Source organism: Uloborus diversus, chromosome 6 (genome assembly GCF_026930045.1).
Source record: "Uloborus diversus isolate 005 chromosome 6, Udiv.v.3.1, whole genome shotgun sequence".
In the NCBI taxonomy this organism is placed as follows: domain Eukaryota; kingdom Metazoa; phylum Arthropoda; class Arachnida; order Araneae; family Uloboridae; genus Uloborus; species Uloborus diversus.
Window position 1 is genome coordinate 33,941,019 of NC_072736.1, and position 17,208 is coordinate 33,958,226.

The 17,208-nt window shown below is 35.1% G+C and overlaps 1 protein-coding gene across 1 annotated transcript in view; it reads left to right on the plus strand.

Moving 5' to 3' along the window:
• Positions 1–17,208, plus strand: part of LOC129224536 (twitchin-like) — a 380,173-nt gene that overhangs the window by 45,876 nt on the left and 317,089 nt on the right.

The following is a 17,208-nucleotide window of genomic DNA, read 5'->3' on the forward strand; positions in this document are numbered from 1 at the left end:
AAGGAATAAAAATCCCCATAGGTCAAGTTCTCATTGTCAAAATATTAAATCGATAGTTATTCCAGGGATGTAGTAGAAGTCTTTTTATCAGTGTAAGTATTCAAAACGCATCAGCACAATCATGAGTAAATGTGCTTTATATAACAACAATATGTAACTATTTTTGTTTCTGGCAGTTCATGTAATTCTCTTATTGTTTCTATCATAAGTGCTGGAAAACTTCATGGCAGAGCCGGCTGACATGTGAAATATGAACTGAAATTCTATTACTTGAACAATCACAAAAACTTGTCAATATAACTTTGATAAACATTTATTTAAACTAAAATCATAAAATACTATTTCAATTTAAAGAAACTTAAAACATGCCATCCCAGCATTTCATTACCAAACACACTTACGTGGACCTACCCCCGACTAGTACTGAAGATGATCGATAGGAAGAACAATCACTCCATCAAAGTTTTATAACTTGAATCGATACCGCGATTGCTCAGTTGCATGTAAATCAAAAATGCCTTTCTTCTTCAATTTATAAGTGAAAAAAACAGTTTTAGCTTATTAACGTTAATAGCAAACCAAATTTAGTTTCTAGAAAATATTAACATGGAAAACAGGAGGCACATGAACAGGGGAATATTATCTTTTTTCCAACAATAAGAACGTGGAAAACTTGATTTCCCTGCAAAAAATTGTTTTTGAGTGCAAGACAACAAAAAGTTGAGTTTTGAGTTGAAGCTGCTTTTTTCCGGGCGCTTCTTTACTCAAAGGCAAAAAAAAAAAAAAAAAAAAAAAAACATTGATTTGAAAAAAAAAAAAAAAAAAAATAGTGCATTCAACCACATTTCCACAAAAATTCATGACGGGGGACTTAGAAATGTGTAGTTTTGCGAACGTATGGAATTATCACCTTCATAAATAAGTCCCTAAATGTAATCTCCCATCATGTGTTCATTAAAGGTTCCATAGAAAAGACTAAACATTTTTCATGTCCTGATGAAAGCTCTCTCTTTGCTCCTTGAAATATATCCCTTGTTCTCAAGGAAACTTTGCAGGTGGAGATCAAGGATAGGTAATTTGATCGTATATCGTGTAATTTGATCGATAGGTAAATCATCGTGTATCTAATTTTGCTTTTATTTTTAATCAGAGTCTCTTACCAACGTTTTGAAGCAAAAAATTGCAAAAGTACTGCATACACGTGTTTCGGCGCTACAAGGAAATCCTTTTTCAATGTAAGGAAGTGTGAGCTTCTGGATGGAAAGTCATCCGAGGATGAGAAAGGACTTTTCACCCAGAAGCTCACACTTCTTTGCATTGAAAAGGGTGTTCATTGTAACACCAAAACACGTGCCTGGAGTGGTTTGCAATTTTTGTGCTTCAAAGCGATGGTTAATTGAATCATTTAATTTTCAGCACAAAGGTTATCAACTCAACCTAGTTACTTACTTTATGATTTTCGAGGAGGGATGTGATCCATGCCTCATTCGCATTTGCTCTTAGAAGCTTGAGAAACTCTTGGGCGCAATAACTTTCTTACAAATTGAAAACTCCAGCATTACCTTCGACTTGAAACGCTTTAAGAACACATGCTGTGAATGCTTGAATGCTACTGATTCTGTGACCAACGATTCATAAACAACATCATGAGTACCATTTTTATGTAAAAAAGTAGCCTTAGTACCTTTAGAGGGGCTCCCATTTAATTGCCTGCTTCTCCACAGTGAATCCAGAAGATTTAGGCCAATATCATTTATGGTAGTTTGCTTTAGAGACTAAAGCTGTGCCCCATAGACAAGGAAGGAGTTCGTAAAATCATTTTGGCGGTTATATTACATTAGAGAACAATTTCTTGAGAAAAATAGCAGGGCAATTCCACGAAAATGTCATCCTGAACATCAAAGTTTCAATATTAACAAAACTTTAAGTATTGTATGTCATTCAAAAGCTTGAAATATATAATTTTAAAGTGTACCAAACTAAATTTTAATTTATAATTTTTCGTATTAAAAATAAGCCGCAACAGATGCCTATATCTTTTGCGGGGGGGGGGGCTCCGCAGCATTTGAGAAGGTGCGAAATCACTCTTAGAAGGGGAGGGGTACCTTTGAGATAGTTGCATGGATGTTTGAAAAATAAATGCCTGTAATGATGTTGAAACAAAATAGGTAATTTAAAATATCAGAAAAGGCTTCCAAAACTGCCGTCAAATTTCGGCTTTAAAATGGGGAAAGGGAGTCTATTCAATACAATTGATTACAGTAATACTATCGCGATAAAAAATAAACAATACACAAAATATTACACATATAGGCACTTCGAAACTACTATAGCATCTGTTTAATAATGTGAAAATGACTTCCAATTGAAATTTGATCCTCAATATAGTCGCTTTTTTAAGTTGATCCTATCAGGGCTGTGCACAGAAATCTTCGGGCCAGTAATAAATGACTTTTACGGCTGCTGAATACTCTCATTTTATCCCATAATAGAATAAAACCACAACTAAATTCCAGTAATGAAAGTTAAAAATGAAAGTTAAAATCAAATTGTCTGCTACGAATGAAAATCAAAATTTAACTCTTCAACTCACATAAAGGAAGTTTCTTTAAAATAGAAAGATCCCTTTCTAAACGCTAAACATAACGCGTTCAGTTTTTTCCCGATGCCACCCATTACACGTTGCCCGTTCAAGACAAAGTTCTTTTTTATCGTTTTAGACAATGTTATGGCTTTCTTCAAATTTACGACCTGGAGTCAGATGTAAGATTAAAATAGAATTGAGGTAAGAGGAAATAGAAAGTTTCATTATGTCCCAGCACATGTTAAAGCATTTGAACTTGATTGTTTTCACTAGGGAGTGTATCTTGAATAAGATTTGTTGAATATAAGTGCAAGAAAATCATGTCTTATCAGGCTTGTTTTTGAAACAAAGAAGTTTGTGCAGAACAGATACGAGTTTAGCTTCTGACTATGAAGAAATGTTTTCATAGTTTTCTAGTTTCTGTGAATAATTTAGAAGAAGTTTTATTAGATGTAATGCTGAAACAAGAACGGTTTTTGTTAAATTGGAACAACAACTTGAAAATGCACTCTTAACCACTACATTTTTCTCCATTAATTGTGTTATTAGTGTTTTTAGAGAACAATGTTTTAATTTCTCTGGGAGGCAGTAATGGTAAACGTTTAACTTTATTGAGAGTCCGATAATTGTTCTTCAAAGCTTTGATTATTGCAAAGTTGCGGATAGAAGAAATTCAAATTTATTTGAGAGGTGAATAGCCCGCCTGAGGTGCCCGAACACTAAATAAAAACTCAAACATTCGGTAATTGCTAGATTTAGGATATCGAACCAGATCTTTTTTCTATATTTTCAGAAACATTGCTGGCTGTGTATACGGTTCTAAATAATTAGGGTGTTCTTCTGACAATCTGTTAGCATTTTTAAAGCTCAAGTAAAAATTTCCTTTTAGCACTTTCCTAGTTATAGTCTTGAAATTTTTTTGGTTTATTATTTATTTATCTCTCCAACGATCGGTTGTTGTTCAAGGTGTCTTAGTTTTCAAATCGTTTTATATAAAAATTATTTTCTTTAAATACCATTATATTCCTTATATCAGATTGTATTTCTTATCATAATTGTACAACATTATAATTTCAGTGCATTTACCTTCTTCAATAAAGAAAGATATACAGGGTTTTTCCGAACTCTTGCACAAAATTTTAAGGGGAGATAGTGCATATCCGGACAAAGAATATAATTGCTAAAATAAGGGTCCCAACCGTCTTCCGAAGGAGATAGGTGCCGTTAAAGCTTAGGGTCTAAAATTTCAAATGATCATAAAAAACGGAAAAATTGGTCGGTTCGTTTGCGGTTTTCGCTAAAATTATTCTTTTTATCAGTATTTCCTTGAAGATAAGTTTTGAAGATGTAGTTTTAAAATGCCGACAGAGGGCGATTTAAACTTTGGAGTAACGAAAATCAATTTTTTATAGCTATTTTTGAATCTCATTAAATGTTTTCTAATGCTTGGACTTAACCGTAAATTTTGAGCTCAAAATCTGAGTTGTTGGAAATAATTAAGTAGCGAAAACTAAACTGTCTTTAATGGGGTAAATAAACTTTGTCACCAAAAAAAAAAAAGTATGCATCAAGAATAGATTGAGTTGCAACCAACAAACTCGGCAGGAATGAAGTTTGGTAAGAGATGATTTAAATTTCGTCGCCAGTAACAAAAGGGTAAGCATGCTATGCGCATACAAGATGCGAGGATAGGTACGATTGTAAGTGAGAAAGCTTGTGTCAAAAGGCACTTCAAGTGAAACTTTCTAGTTGCAAGGGCGCTATTGTGACTACGACGACCTTTTAGAGGTATACGTTCAATTGTTGGACCTTTTAAAGGGACGTACAGTAGGTTTCAGAGAAGCAGGTTGGATGTACGTACGTATCTGCCGCCAATTAGGTCGGAGCGATATGGTAGTAGCTTAGCTTAGGTAAAAATAAATGAATCACTCCATAGAGGTCGGTTAAATCATCTAAAAACAGAAATGAGAGTGAAAATCGCACATAATAAGAGCGACCATCAATAAGGTCGCTAATATTAGTTCCATGCCGTTTAACACCTTCCAAGAAACTGGTGGTATCAAGAAAAACAATCCTGAGTAGACTGAAAGAAGCTGGTATCTCGAACCGGCGTCCATTGCAATGGATTGAATTTTCGTCAATTGGATTTTTGCTGCACTTCATTAGCTGGGTTGGGGCAGACAGGAGGCATGTTATCTTCAACGATGAATCCCGATTTATTCCCAGTGATCATAGGTAACCTATTTCACTCCATACCACGTTGTGTTTTGTCTTGAATAGCTGCTGGAGGAGGCTATACAACTTACGGTTTGTTACATTTATTGCGTCATAAATTCTTAATAAAACAATCTTTTGTTCTGAATTTGTCATCATTTCCTTATCTTGTCATAGGCCATATCCATTTCAAGTTCGGGAAAATTGCTCGTTTTCTTCTGGGTAAATGTTTTTTTTTTTTTTTTTTTTTTGTGACAGAGCGTATTTTAACTTCTGAACACAGTGCAGTTTGCGTGACTGAATCACTCCCAATGATTCTGATTTTGAGCTGAAAATTTAAGTTTAAATCCAAGCCTTAGAAAACATTTAATGAGATTAAAAAATAGTGGTTCAAAATAGTTGTTCGTTACTCCAATGTCTAAAGCGTAATCTATCGGCATTTTTTAAACTACATCTTCAAAATTTATTTTCAAGAAAATGCTGATAAAAAGAATAATTTTAGTGAAAACCGCAAACGAAGCTACCAATTTTTCCGTCTTTTATGATCATTTGAAATTTTGGGCCCTAAACTTTAATGGCGCATATCTCCTTCGGAAGACGTTTGGGATTCTTTTTTTTGCCATATTATTTCCTGTCCTGATGTGCACTATCACCGCTGAAAAATTTGTGGAAAAGTTCGGAAAAACCCTGTATATCTTTCTTTATTGAAGAAGGTAAATGCACTGAAATTATAATGTTGTACAATTATGATAAGAAATACAATCTGATATAAGGAATATAATGGTATTTAAAGAAAAAAAATTCTTAGGTTTAAGCTGCACTTGTCTTAGTTTCGCAGTTCAACATTCACTATTTAACCAAAATCCATTCAACGAATACGTTATTATTATTTTACCTTAAGCGTTTTCAGTACCCCGATGTGAATAATCTTGGCATAACTTGAACAATCAACTTTAACTAGAGCTTTGAATTTCTGAATGTAGTAAAGCCAAAATTAAAAAAAAAGGACTAAATCTATGTGACATTAATGTAGAAATGTTTTTACTTACATTTTGATGCTCCGAAATGTGTTTACCTTGTTGCTGGTTTTAATACTAGTCAAATTTATGGTAGTCATTTTTAAACATCACGCAAAAATATTTTTACAGCTGAGCATCACACGAACGTAAATAGCAATACTGTTTCACAAGTAGGGGAGATGCGGGCAAGATGGGATATCTAACGTTTAAAGGGCAATAAAACTGAAACCATTGCATTTAAACAATCATATTTATTTCAAAATCTTCCTTTGGTAATCAGTTTTTAATTTTTTTATAATTTTAGGAACAATCATAGCGTAGTTATTATTCTAGAGATATAAAAGTAAAAAAAGCCCCACCACCCCGTCTTACCCTCTGGTTCGGGCAAGATGGGGTACCCCTAGGGGCAAGATGGGGGTACAGCATTTCACCTACTTTTCCTGACAGAATTCGCAGGAGAATGTTGCTTCATCGTCCTCATCATCCACTCCAGCACAAGAGCAATGTGCCCACGTACCACAGAGAGAACATTTGATCCAGCCTTCATTGGAATCTAAATAAAGACCGCTGCAGTACAAACAAGGGGTATTTTCAATATCTGCATCACTATTGTTATCCGATGATTTGCGATTATCTATCGTTTTTTTCTTTTTTATGACTCCTCTTTTATTGGGTCTTCCTTTTTTATCCTTCGTTTTCGTCTTCTCCAATTTTAATTGTCTAATTTCTTTTCGTTTTAGTTTATTCTCTTCCGTGACCTGCTTTCTTTTAATCGTTTCTTCCAGTTCTTTTTTATACGGTGACTCAGTAATAATGGCTGTTCTTCCTCGTTTACGAGTCACGCGTGAAGATCTACGACTTGCTGGAAGGGGTAATATTTGCTGTGGACTAACAACAGAAAATGTTGACTGTTGTGGAGTAGTTGGTCTTCTGTCTATTTCTGTATCATCAACCCACGTGGAACATCCAGGTTGAGGACTCGACGAGGTAGCAGAAGTCACCGTAGGTGTCTCGTGAAAAGTAGCTGATACAGGAACATTATTAATGGTTTTGCGAATTGCCTCTGTTTCAACCCCGGTAGATAGAAGTGAGGCACGAGATGTAGTTGCATTAGTAATAGCAGCTTCACTGGTATCCAGCACAGGTAATACGTCAACTTGCTGCGTTTCTAACTCAGCAGGTGCTGTGACTGCTACATTTGTGGTCGCTGAAGTCAGTGTTTGAGTGAGCGGAATATCAGTCACCAACGAAGGAGCAAAGTCGGTTTCAGAGAAGACCGTCGGATCGTAAGGCCAAATTCCGCACTTTTTGAAGCCATTTACAGCTGTTGCCATGGTAGATGTTTCTATGAATGCCTTTCCAAAAATTTCTGCAACTTGCCGCATTGTTACAACCATCCCTGGATTGCTGCGAAGCCAGGTCGTAATTTGCCGATCGTAATAATTGCTCAACGGTCTCATATAAACAACATCGGCGACCTGAAGACGATGAGTTGTATGTGGGGGGAAACATAAAATAATTACCCCATTGGCTCGAGCTTCATCTATTAAATCGATGTTTTTTGTATGGGTGCTATGGCCATCCAATAATAGCAAAACAGGTCGATCTACTGTGGCCCCACTAAATTTCACAAACTGTTTAAACCATCCAAGAAACAACTCCGTGGTCATCCAGCCTGAGTCACTAACAACTCCCCATGCTCCAGGGGCAGCATTTAGCATTAACTGTGGATCCATCCTCTTCCTGGGAAACACCATCATAGGGGGCATGTATTGTCCACTGGCGCTGAAGCGTATCTCTACTGTGATTGTAGTACCTCTTTCTGCAGAAGTTAATGCCCCTACTTGTTTTCGGCCTCGTTTTGCTATAATTTTGGATTTAGTCTTTGGTACAACTGAAACACCAGTTTCGTCGCAGTTATAAATGTGGTCTGGTGTAAGATGGTGTTCGTCATAGATATTGCCCAAAAAATTAAAAAATTGATCAACAACTATTCTGTTGAACCCGGCAGCACGTGCAGCAGAAGTGCTTTCGGGTTTTCTTATTGACAAGTCTGGGTGTCTGTTCAAAAACCCTTGAAACCAATCTTTGCCGGCTTCTTGTTTTTGAACGTTAAAAGGATGGACTTTATTATTTTTTACTGCTAAATTGTACGCTAATGCTCTTAAGTCTTTGGCTGTAAGTCCGTAAAGTCTAGTCTCCATGTCCAATATATAGCCACAAAGCTCGTCCTCTTCTTTTTCTGTGAAAACAGGTTGCTTAGGTCCTAATGAAACCTTTACTTTAATACTTTTAGATGGAGATAGGGCCAAGTTCTCCCGAGCTTTTTTTACTTTTCTTTCTAGAGTAGTCTGAGGAACTGAAAATGTCTTTGCTGCTAGCATATACCCCATTTTCTCTTCTAAAACAGCTTTAACAGCTTTTTCCATGCTCTCTTCCGGCCACTCGCCTCTATTTGTCTTTCTCTTGTATGTTTTCACCATGCTAAAACAAACAAGTCCGCCTATGCATTACACAGCCAAGCCACATGCATATATACAATCACAAACATACATATAGAGCGAGAGATACACTAACATTAATCAACACAAAAGCTCGAACCGTAATAAAAACTTAGAGCGGGCAAGACGGGGAACACATACCCCATCTTGCCCTCATGGGTCTTGATGTATTTAAAAAAGAAAACAAAATAAACAACACACAAGACAGAAATAAACCAGTTTTTACCTGTTAGCGTAATATTCGGCGCATGCGGATAAACTCTTATCTCATTTACACTACTATTACTTGTATATTAAACACGTACTAAACGAATTGAGAAAATAAGAAGAAAACTTGGCGAAATCACTTTTGTTTCGATAACCTATTAAATACGTGTCGCACGAATCACATACGAGAGTGCACTGGAAGCCGTCGTGGTGCCACATCGTCTGTGCGAGTTTGAACGTGTTCGCGCGACTAGAAGGTTATAATAGACCGGGTGCCCCGTCTTGCCCGCCACCCCATCTTGCCCGTATCTCCCCTAAGCTATAACTTTGAACAAATTCGATTCTTACGTGAAATCAAACAGCTTTTGAGTTCTGGTTGTAGCAACCAACAAGTCACTGCCATTTTACCATCTTTGGCGCATTTCAAGGTAGAACTTCAGTTCCTGTCAACACTGGTTAGATCCCAATGTAAAATATCGAATGAAAAAAAGACATCCTTTTTTAATCAAAACAACTAATGCTTGAATTATTCAGAATTATTTAATGAAATAAATTAAATAAGCAAATCAGTTGCCTACAAACTTTGAAGTAAGGTACAAATCTTGACGTAATACTAGAAGTTGGGAAGCGAAACAAATGTAGTAATTTTATATGAAATTTTCCCTAAATAATCCATACATATTTTTGTCTCACCTCTCATTTATTTATCAACTGGCAACTACAAATGTAGTTAATTATATTACGCTTGAAATTCGTATGTTGGCAACAAGCACTATGATTGGCAAATGGGAATACGTTCCACTTGGCGAAGGAACTTTCCCACTTCTCTTTACACAGTATCTGTGACGTAAGGTTCCTCTAAAAGAATACTTTTTGAACATAACTGCTAGCCAGGAAAACCATTGAAATACATTAATATAAAAATTTTATGATTTACATGCGTTTTTTTTCGTCGTTAATAACACAGGTTAACGAAGAGTATATTCTTTTAGCTCTTATTTGGCGAAAATTATGTTTATATGATTGTAAGCCAATAGTCTAATTCAGTTGGCAAGGAAAATCACAGAAATAATCAAACCGACCTACAAAATGTAAGTTTGAGATTTTTCTTTGTTAATTAGGTATTAATAGCCCAATTATCTATGTAATACTTATGAATGCAGTTCACTGCGTTCCTATTATCCTAATTTTTGTGCAATAATGAAAGTGTTTCTACCATAGAAGAATCAATAAGTAAGGGAAGGTTAATTCAACAAGATTTTTTTCCCGTGCGTAAGTGCTAATGTGCGTGTGTTTAAGTTGAGGTGGGGGGGGGGGAGGGTCACAAACGATTCTTATATACATAATTCATAAGCCCTCCTCCGTTGCTCCTTGCGTCACTTAGCCAATAGGTGGTTATTGTTAGTAAATTCTGGCAGATCCGTCCCCCGTTTTCCACGTTGAATAACTGAAAATGTTCCTCATTTAAATTGGCACAGTTTAAATATGTTTAAAGTATAATAAACTTTAAAGTTAAATTTTTTACGTGAGGGCTTTGAAATTCTTATAAGCAAGCTTTTTATGTGACGGAAATGAGGTTACAGTGAAACCTGTGTATGACGATACTGTATATAACGATAACTTGTCTATAACAATGTTTTTTTTTTGGCCCCAGGAAAATGTCAGCATGAATGATCAAACTGTCTATAACGATAACCTGTCTATTACGATATATTTTTTTTAGGTCCAACAGAATCGTTGTAGACGGGTTTTACTGTAGTTGTTTTTAAATTGTTGCCAAAAATAATGACAAATAACAAAAATTATCATGTTAAAATACTTTCGCTTTTTAAGTATTGCCAAAAGCAATGAAAAACAATAGTAATAATGAAGTTAGTTTTGTTAATAAAAATTAACAAATTAATTTCAAGTTTGAGTATAAGCAAGCATACCATACAACCGTACAACTTTAGACCCCTTTATGTGTATTTTTCTTCATATTTGCATTATTCTTTGTCAAAAAAGGTTGCGAATTTAACCATACACTACCATACATCTCAGCTGCAGAGAAATACTCCGAAAAAATACTAAATTATACACAAAGGGAGGGAGAATTTTTTGTGTAGTGGTTGTCACATGGTGGTGACAACTTTAGACCACCTCATATTTTCCTTGATATGCACCGCTAAACCGATCTGGTCTAAAGTTAAAATGCATATATCGTTTTGTTCCAATCCCGTACACTGCAAAAATTAAAAAAAAAAGAATTTCGTACTTACTTTTTCCGATTTATAAATTTGTTTCTACTTTTTGAGTCAATTTCAGGTTTTCTGAAATAAAATCAATTGTGAAAAATACAATATTTTATTCAGATATATAAATATGTGATTTAAATAATATGAAAAGCAATTATAAGGTACCTACTCCTGGATTTTATTTATTATTTTTTTTTTCTTACAAAAGCATTTTTGTTATCATTTTCTTTTACAGGGGCTTGATACAAATTTTGTCCCAATTGGGTAGATTTCTTCGCTGTTGCAATATTTTTTTTTTGTGCCAAACCAAATGACATCGAAGGAATGAGAATTTTTGTTAGAAAGATCTCGGCGAGGACATCTCATTCCCATAATTCATATTTTGATTTGAACAATTTTTCGTTCAATTTTGAACAGTTCAAAAAAACTTAACATTAGCGCCTACGGGGAAATTCAAGGCAAAAATAAATCTTGAACTTAGAGGCGAAGTGGTTCCAAACAAACTTTGTAGGGAAAAGCTTTTGATGAAAAACATTTATCGTAAATATCTTTTTGATTTGAACAAGTTTTCGTTCAATTTTGAACAGTTCAAATCTCTTAACATTAGCACCTACGGGGAAACTGAATGTCAATATAGATTTCGAACTTAAATGCGGATTTACTTCAAACAAACTTCGTTGGAAATAGCTCTTGACGACCTACTCCCGACTCCGATAGTTTTGTTGCTCCTGACTCCGACTCTGACTCCTGTGCCCGAAAATTACTCGGACTCCGACTTCCCGACTTTGAATCTGACTTCGTAGCTTTGGCAAAAATTTATGCATGGAGGAAAAATGGCTGACTCCGACTCTTGGAAATTCGACTCTGACTCCAACTCCTGTATCAAATAATAAGTCCTAATCCGTCTCTGCAAATATTGGCAGACTTGCGGACCTTTTGGGGAAATGACCGATTCCAACTCCGAGTCTTTGAATTTAAAACTTTCGGCTCTCGAATCTAACTCGTTTGTCTCAAAATCATATGGACTCCAACTCTGACTCCACAACCATGGTTTTTACTGTGAAATAATTGTTTTAAATATGTTTTGATTTTATTTTCAAGCTAAAGTTTTAATTTATGTATTCAGTTTTTGGCGGAGAAATTCGGAGTCCTTTATGTTTCTACATAAAGATATGCGCATACGATTTTTTTTTTTCGACAATGAAAATTATTTCTTTAAGCTGACATTTTATTGTTTTTATTTATTTTTGAAAGTACATTAATTCATTCTCAAAATTAATTTTGCCAACAGCGGAAAAACAATCGATTTTTTTTGATATGATTATTTTAATGAGCTTTTAATTTGAGTTCTTCTTTTTTTTCCTTTTTGAAAGCGGTTGAAGATTGTTTTTTTTTTTTTTTTTTTTTTTTTTTTGATGGAAAAAATGTATTTAGCTGCTTTGTTTAAAAGGTGCTGCTATTTTATATGTTCTTTTATTTATTTTTTTCGTATCTAATTCTTTAGATGAGCGAGGCATACTTTATTTCTCGAAATCAGCTTAAAATATTTAAAAAATATGTTTGAAATAATTTACGATTTTAGCTAATTTTGAGAATACTGATCAGATACTAGAAAGTCGATTTTGGTATACGGGAAAGTAGGCTCGTTTAGTTCTAGACAGAACTTCTTGTTTGCTTTCCTTGTTGAAATTTGGTTGCTCCTGGTTTCTTGGATCACCTTTTCCTTCCTTTGCGGTAAGGAAGGCCGCCTATCTTCTTCCTTTTCCCTGGATTCATGTCTAAAAACAAAGAAAACCCAAAAACTAAAAAACTGTTCAAGACAATACATAATTGTTCACGAAATAGTGTCAAACGGTAGTAAAAATGGGTGATCTAAAGTTGCAACTCGAATTCTCGTATTTTGTTTGCTTCGAAACGACAAGTAAACAAAGCAACATCAGGATTCGCCGATAAGGCTAGATCATCTTAGATACCTAAGTAATAAAGTAATGAACTTAACTTCGGAGAACAATCGGTAAATATAGGTTTCGAAGGAGACTTTGAGAGCTGAAGCAAAAATTCCAAAAAACATCCCAACACAAATAAATGTTGACACGAGAATGATAACACTGGAAATTGGGGTAAACAACATGAACTTCGCTGGACAATACTTGCGAACCTACTGAATTTTTTTTAAAGACTTTAGCTTTGCTCCAACAACCACTACATGGCACATACTACCAGATTCCTTCAATGGTCTAAAATTGCAACACTGGTCCAAAGTTGTACGGTTTTACGGTATTTATATATTTGTGGATTTTGGGCATTTTAAACTTTTGCTATAGTGCAGGTTTTTGAAGATTTCTTTGATTCAAGTCAAGTCATCAGTTTAAAAGCGTAACCCACATTGCTAAATTTTGGTCTTGAAATTACTCATGTTTGTGAAAATTGCAGCGCCAAGAAGGAATTATGCAAATGAGCTGAAATTCACAGAAATTTATAGCAGGATAAGATATGCAAATGATTAGAATTACAGAGTCGTCGCGCATGCGTGGACGGAGTTACGCCCACTGAACTGTGGCGTAGACTCTGTATATAAAGGGCTACTAAATTATTTTGGAGCAATTTTATGATTATCAGACGATGGTCGATGTTTCTCTAGTATGCCTTGTCTAAAACGCAGAGCGTCATACGAACGAGTAACGGAGTTCGAATGTAACCGCATGATCTGCATGCTTGAGAACGCAGAGTGAACTTACGTATAGAGAAATTATTGCCCGTACGTGGCGTAATGCCTCAACTGCGGTGCGTATTTGTAAAAAATGGACAGATGACGACGATATTAGCCGAAAGACTCGGACCAGCCCACGCAACCGAATAACGCTACGGAATTATCTAGAACCCCTTTAACTGGAGAGGCCGACGCATCCGCCATTTTGGAGCAAGCGTACAACAGGGAAAGCTACCTTTGTTGGCAATCATTCGCCAAATAGGGGACGAGAGAGTCAGAGAGCGAAGGTGAACATTGGCGAAATTTTGGAAATAGTTGGCGTCGTTTTCCAGGCTGCCAGTCACTTCGCTGGCTATTAATTGTCCATTTATTTTTTCTTTCTTCATCTGCTGGAAATCTGAAGAGCCGAAATCCTTTTTTGGAGCTGTTTGCACAATTAAAAGCCGAACAACCACCCATTTGACTCCATTTAAGACATGCTAAACAAATGTAAACATCAGCAGCAATGCTATCGCTACGAAGCACTGGATCAAGTTTGCTCCAAAATGGCGGATGCGTCGGCTCCTCCACTATAGGAGTCTTAGGATTATCTACACCTCACCCGCCTAGCTGTGATGATGTAATCTGCACTATGGCGATGGACGTGTACGCGTCAGACGTTACACATGGGAATGTCACCTCCCAGAGTTGGTAATCCGATGTCATACCGGACAGGCACCATGGTCTGGAGCGCTATTGAATATCAAGGGCAATCCCATCTAATCCGAATTACGGGTAACCTCAATAGCGAGCGCTGCTTCAGGGACGCTGTGACAATGGAGGTACTACCCTTTCTTCAGAGCATTCCTGCTGCAGCTTTTCAGCAGGACAATGTTCGTTCACATGTTGCACGTAACTTACAAGTGTTTTTCGGTGAACGACAGGTTACGCTACTTCCTTGGTCTGCCCGTTCTTCGGATATGACGCCCGTCAAGCATGTCTCGGATTGCGTTGGTCAGAGACTTGCCCATGTGTCTCGTCCAGCTGTTCGTCCGGAAGAACTTTGGCTTCAGATGGAAGCCATGTGGGATGCTATTCCCAATCGTGACATTCAGAGCTTCTATTATTCGATACCAAACGTTTACAGGCTCGCATAGCTGTGAGGGGTAGCTACATTCGATTCATTTGCGCCAGTTATTTTCATTTCAGTGATCTGTAAACCGTTTATTTGTAGCACTATGAGTAATATGTGCAATAAATTGTATCTCTTTCCATTGAGTCCTTCCTGTTGTTGCAATTTTCACAAACATGAGTGTAGTTTGTTGACTTTTATTAGCAAAATTAACTTATAATTACAACTATTTTAATTGCTTTTGGCAACAATTAGAAAGTTGATTTCGAGTATTGTTTAGTTTTCTCGTTGTTTATAATCTATTTTCTTCATTAAAAGCTACAGCTTTGTTGTGAAGTTAGGCGCAGAAATAACAAGAGCGAGGCGTGAGATAAAACGTATGGGTGAAATGACAGCTCAGAATGCAAAAAAAAAAGTTCACTCCTATTGTATGTCTTTACGATACACCTTTTTTTTTTTCAATTTAGTTTACTAATATCTAACAGCTGTTGTAATTCAGAGTCAAGTTGGTACAATGAATTGTATCTAAATATCATCATTAGGACATCACCTTAAAAATATTTTATGTCTTGCTTTCTAAACATACTATTCCCAACTTGCACAAAATGGAGTACAACAGTATCAAGTGTAAATTAGATAAAAATTTTCCAGCTCACTGTAAGAAGTGAAGCAATGTTTAATTTTGTTCGTAAATCAAACCTTCATGAATTTTTTTTAGGTAAGTACTTCATACATTTGCTTATGTTTTACTTATACTATATTTAAACTTTATTCTGGAAATCTTCTGTTTTATTAGGAGCTATTAGATAACATATCACAATTAACAATTATCTAACTTTTTTTTGTGTGTGTTTAAAAAGTAATGATTTGTAACTGGTACGCTCCCAATTCGTACACATCACTATTATTAAAGTAAAAAAATATTTCTTTTAGAAAGTTGATATTTCTTATTATGATACATAATGGTTACTTGTACTGAAAAATTTAAAAATTAAATGCCAATTTTTAAAATTTCTGGAATGAAATGCATGTACAGTGACTCCCAAAAGTGTTTGTACACTTTGAAACTGTCGTTTTTTTATTATTTGTCGTTTTTTTATTATTTTTGCATTGTGTTGACCCTTAAAAGTCATTTGGCTTTGTTTTTTTGTTTATTTATTCCTCAATATTTTGCTTATTATTTTAAAATGGTTGGTATTCGTAAAAAAAAACAACATTCGAAATCTGAATTTTCCCCTCCTAGTAGAGGGTAAATTGGTTTAAAATGTCTCTAAATCAGTTAATTTATACCATTTTATAGTAAAGTGCTTGATAAATGCTTTAAAGAAAGGAATCATACCGAAAACAAGGTAAGAAAAGGTCAACCGGCAAAGTTGACAAAGCGTGATGAGAGATTTAAAGTTTCAAAATTTATGAAAATTACACATTTGATTGCTATAAAAGTTTCTGCAGAGTTAAATGAAAAAAATAACATTTTATTTTCACCTAAAAATGTTCGCCAAGTTCTCTGATTAGCTGGATTAAATGGGACCTCTTCCTGCAGAAATTTTCTTGATCGTGCGAAAACAGAAAGCTTACGCGTTTCGTCGCAAAATCAATGATAAATAGGCTCAAAACGTTTTGGAATTACGTCTTACTTACAGATAAAAATGAGTTCAACATTTTTGGTTAAATTGTTGTATAATTGTAAATAGAAGGAAAAGTTAGGAACTTAATCTCAAGAACTTAGTTGGATCAGTTAATCAGGACGGCAAATGTGTTTTTGTGTGAGGGTGCATATCAGCATCAGGACTTGGTAGTTTGGAATTTTTTGATGAAATAGTGAATCACATGCCGTTCATTTAAATATTTTAAAAACATTTTTAAACTCTTAGCCAAAAAATTGGTTATCGGAAACAACTTTGTTTTTTTATCAAGATAACGATAATAAACACACGGTTTTCAAAGTTTGCGTCTAGTGCCTCGAAAATTGTCCTAAAGTTTAGAAAATATCCCCTCAATCTCCAGATTTGAATTTAATGTAACTTATTTACAGATATCTGGAAGCTAGATTGCGAAAATACGGCTTTGAAATGAAAATACGGTTAGAAGCAGTAAGACACGAAATGTAGTTGAACACTTACTCAGAAATTACGCAAAAAAAAAAAAAAAAAAAAAAAAAGAATGAGATCTATTCCCAGATGTTTAAAAGGTGTTGTTGATACTGCATGATATTCTACTAAATAATAACTTAATAAAAAGTTATATTATTCAATAATGTATAGACATTTTTTAAAATGTGCGAAGTTGTGAGATAAAATTTCCGGTACTTTTTGATTTTGGATTTTAAAAAATTAAGTCTTGATATTTTTAAAAAAATTTCTTATGGTTTTGTTAAAAAATGAATATAGATCTTATAATTAAGTACCTATTCTGAAATATTAATTCTAACCAATGGATAGGGGCCTATTCCATTGAAAGTCGTAGGTGTACGAACACTTTTGGGAGCAACTGTATATTTGTAAAATTAACACACCTGTGCAAATTGATTAAGCAAAGGGGGAGGAGGTAGAATCCCTAAAGTAACCAGCTGTGTCCTTGCTGTTTAAGAAACTGTTAATTCATACGAAATTTCCTTCCATTAATTAA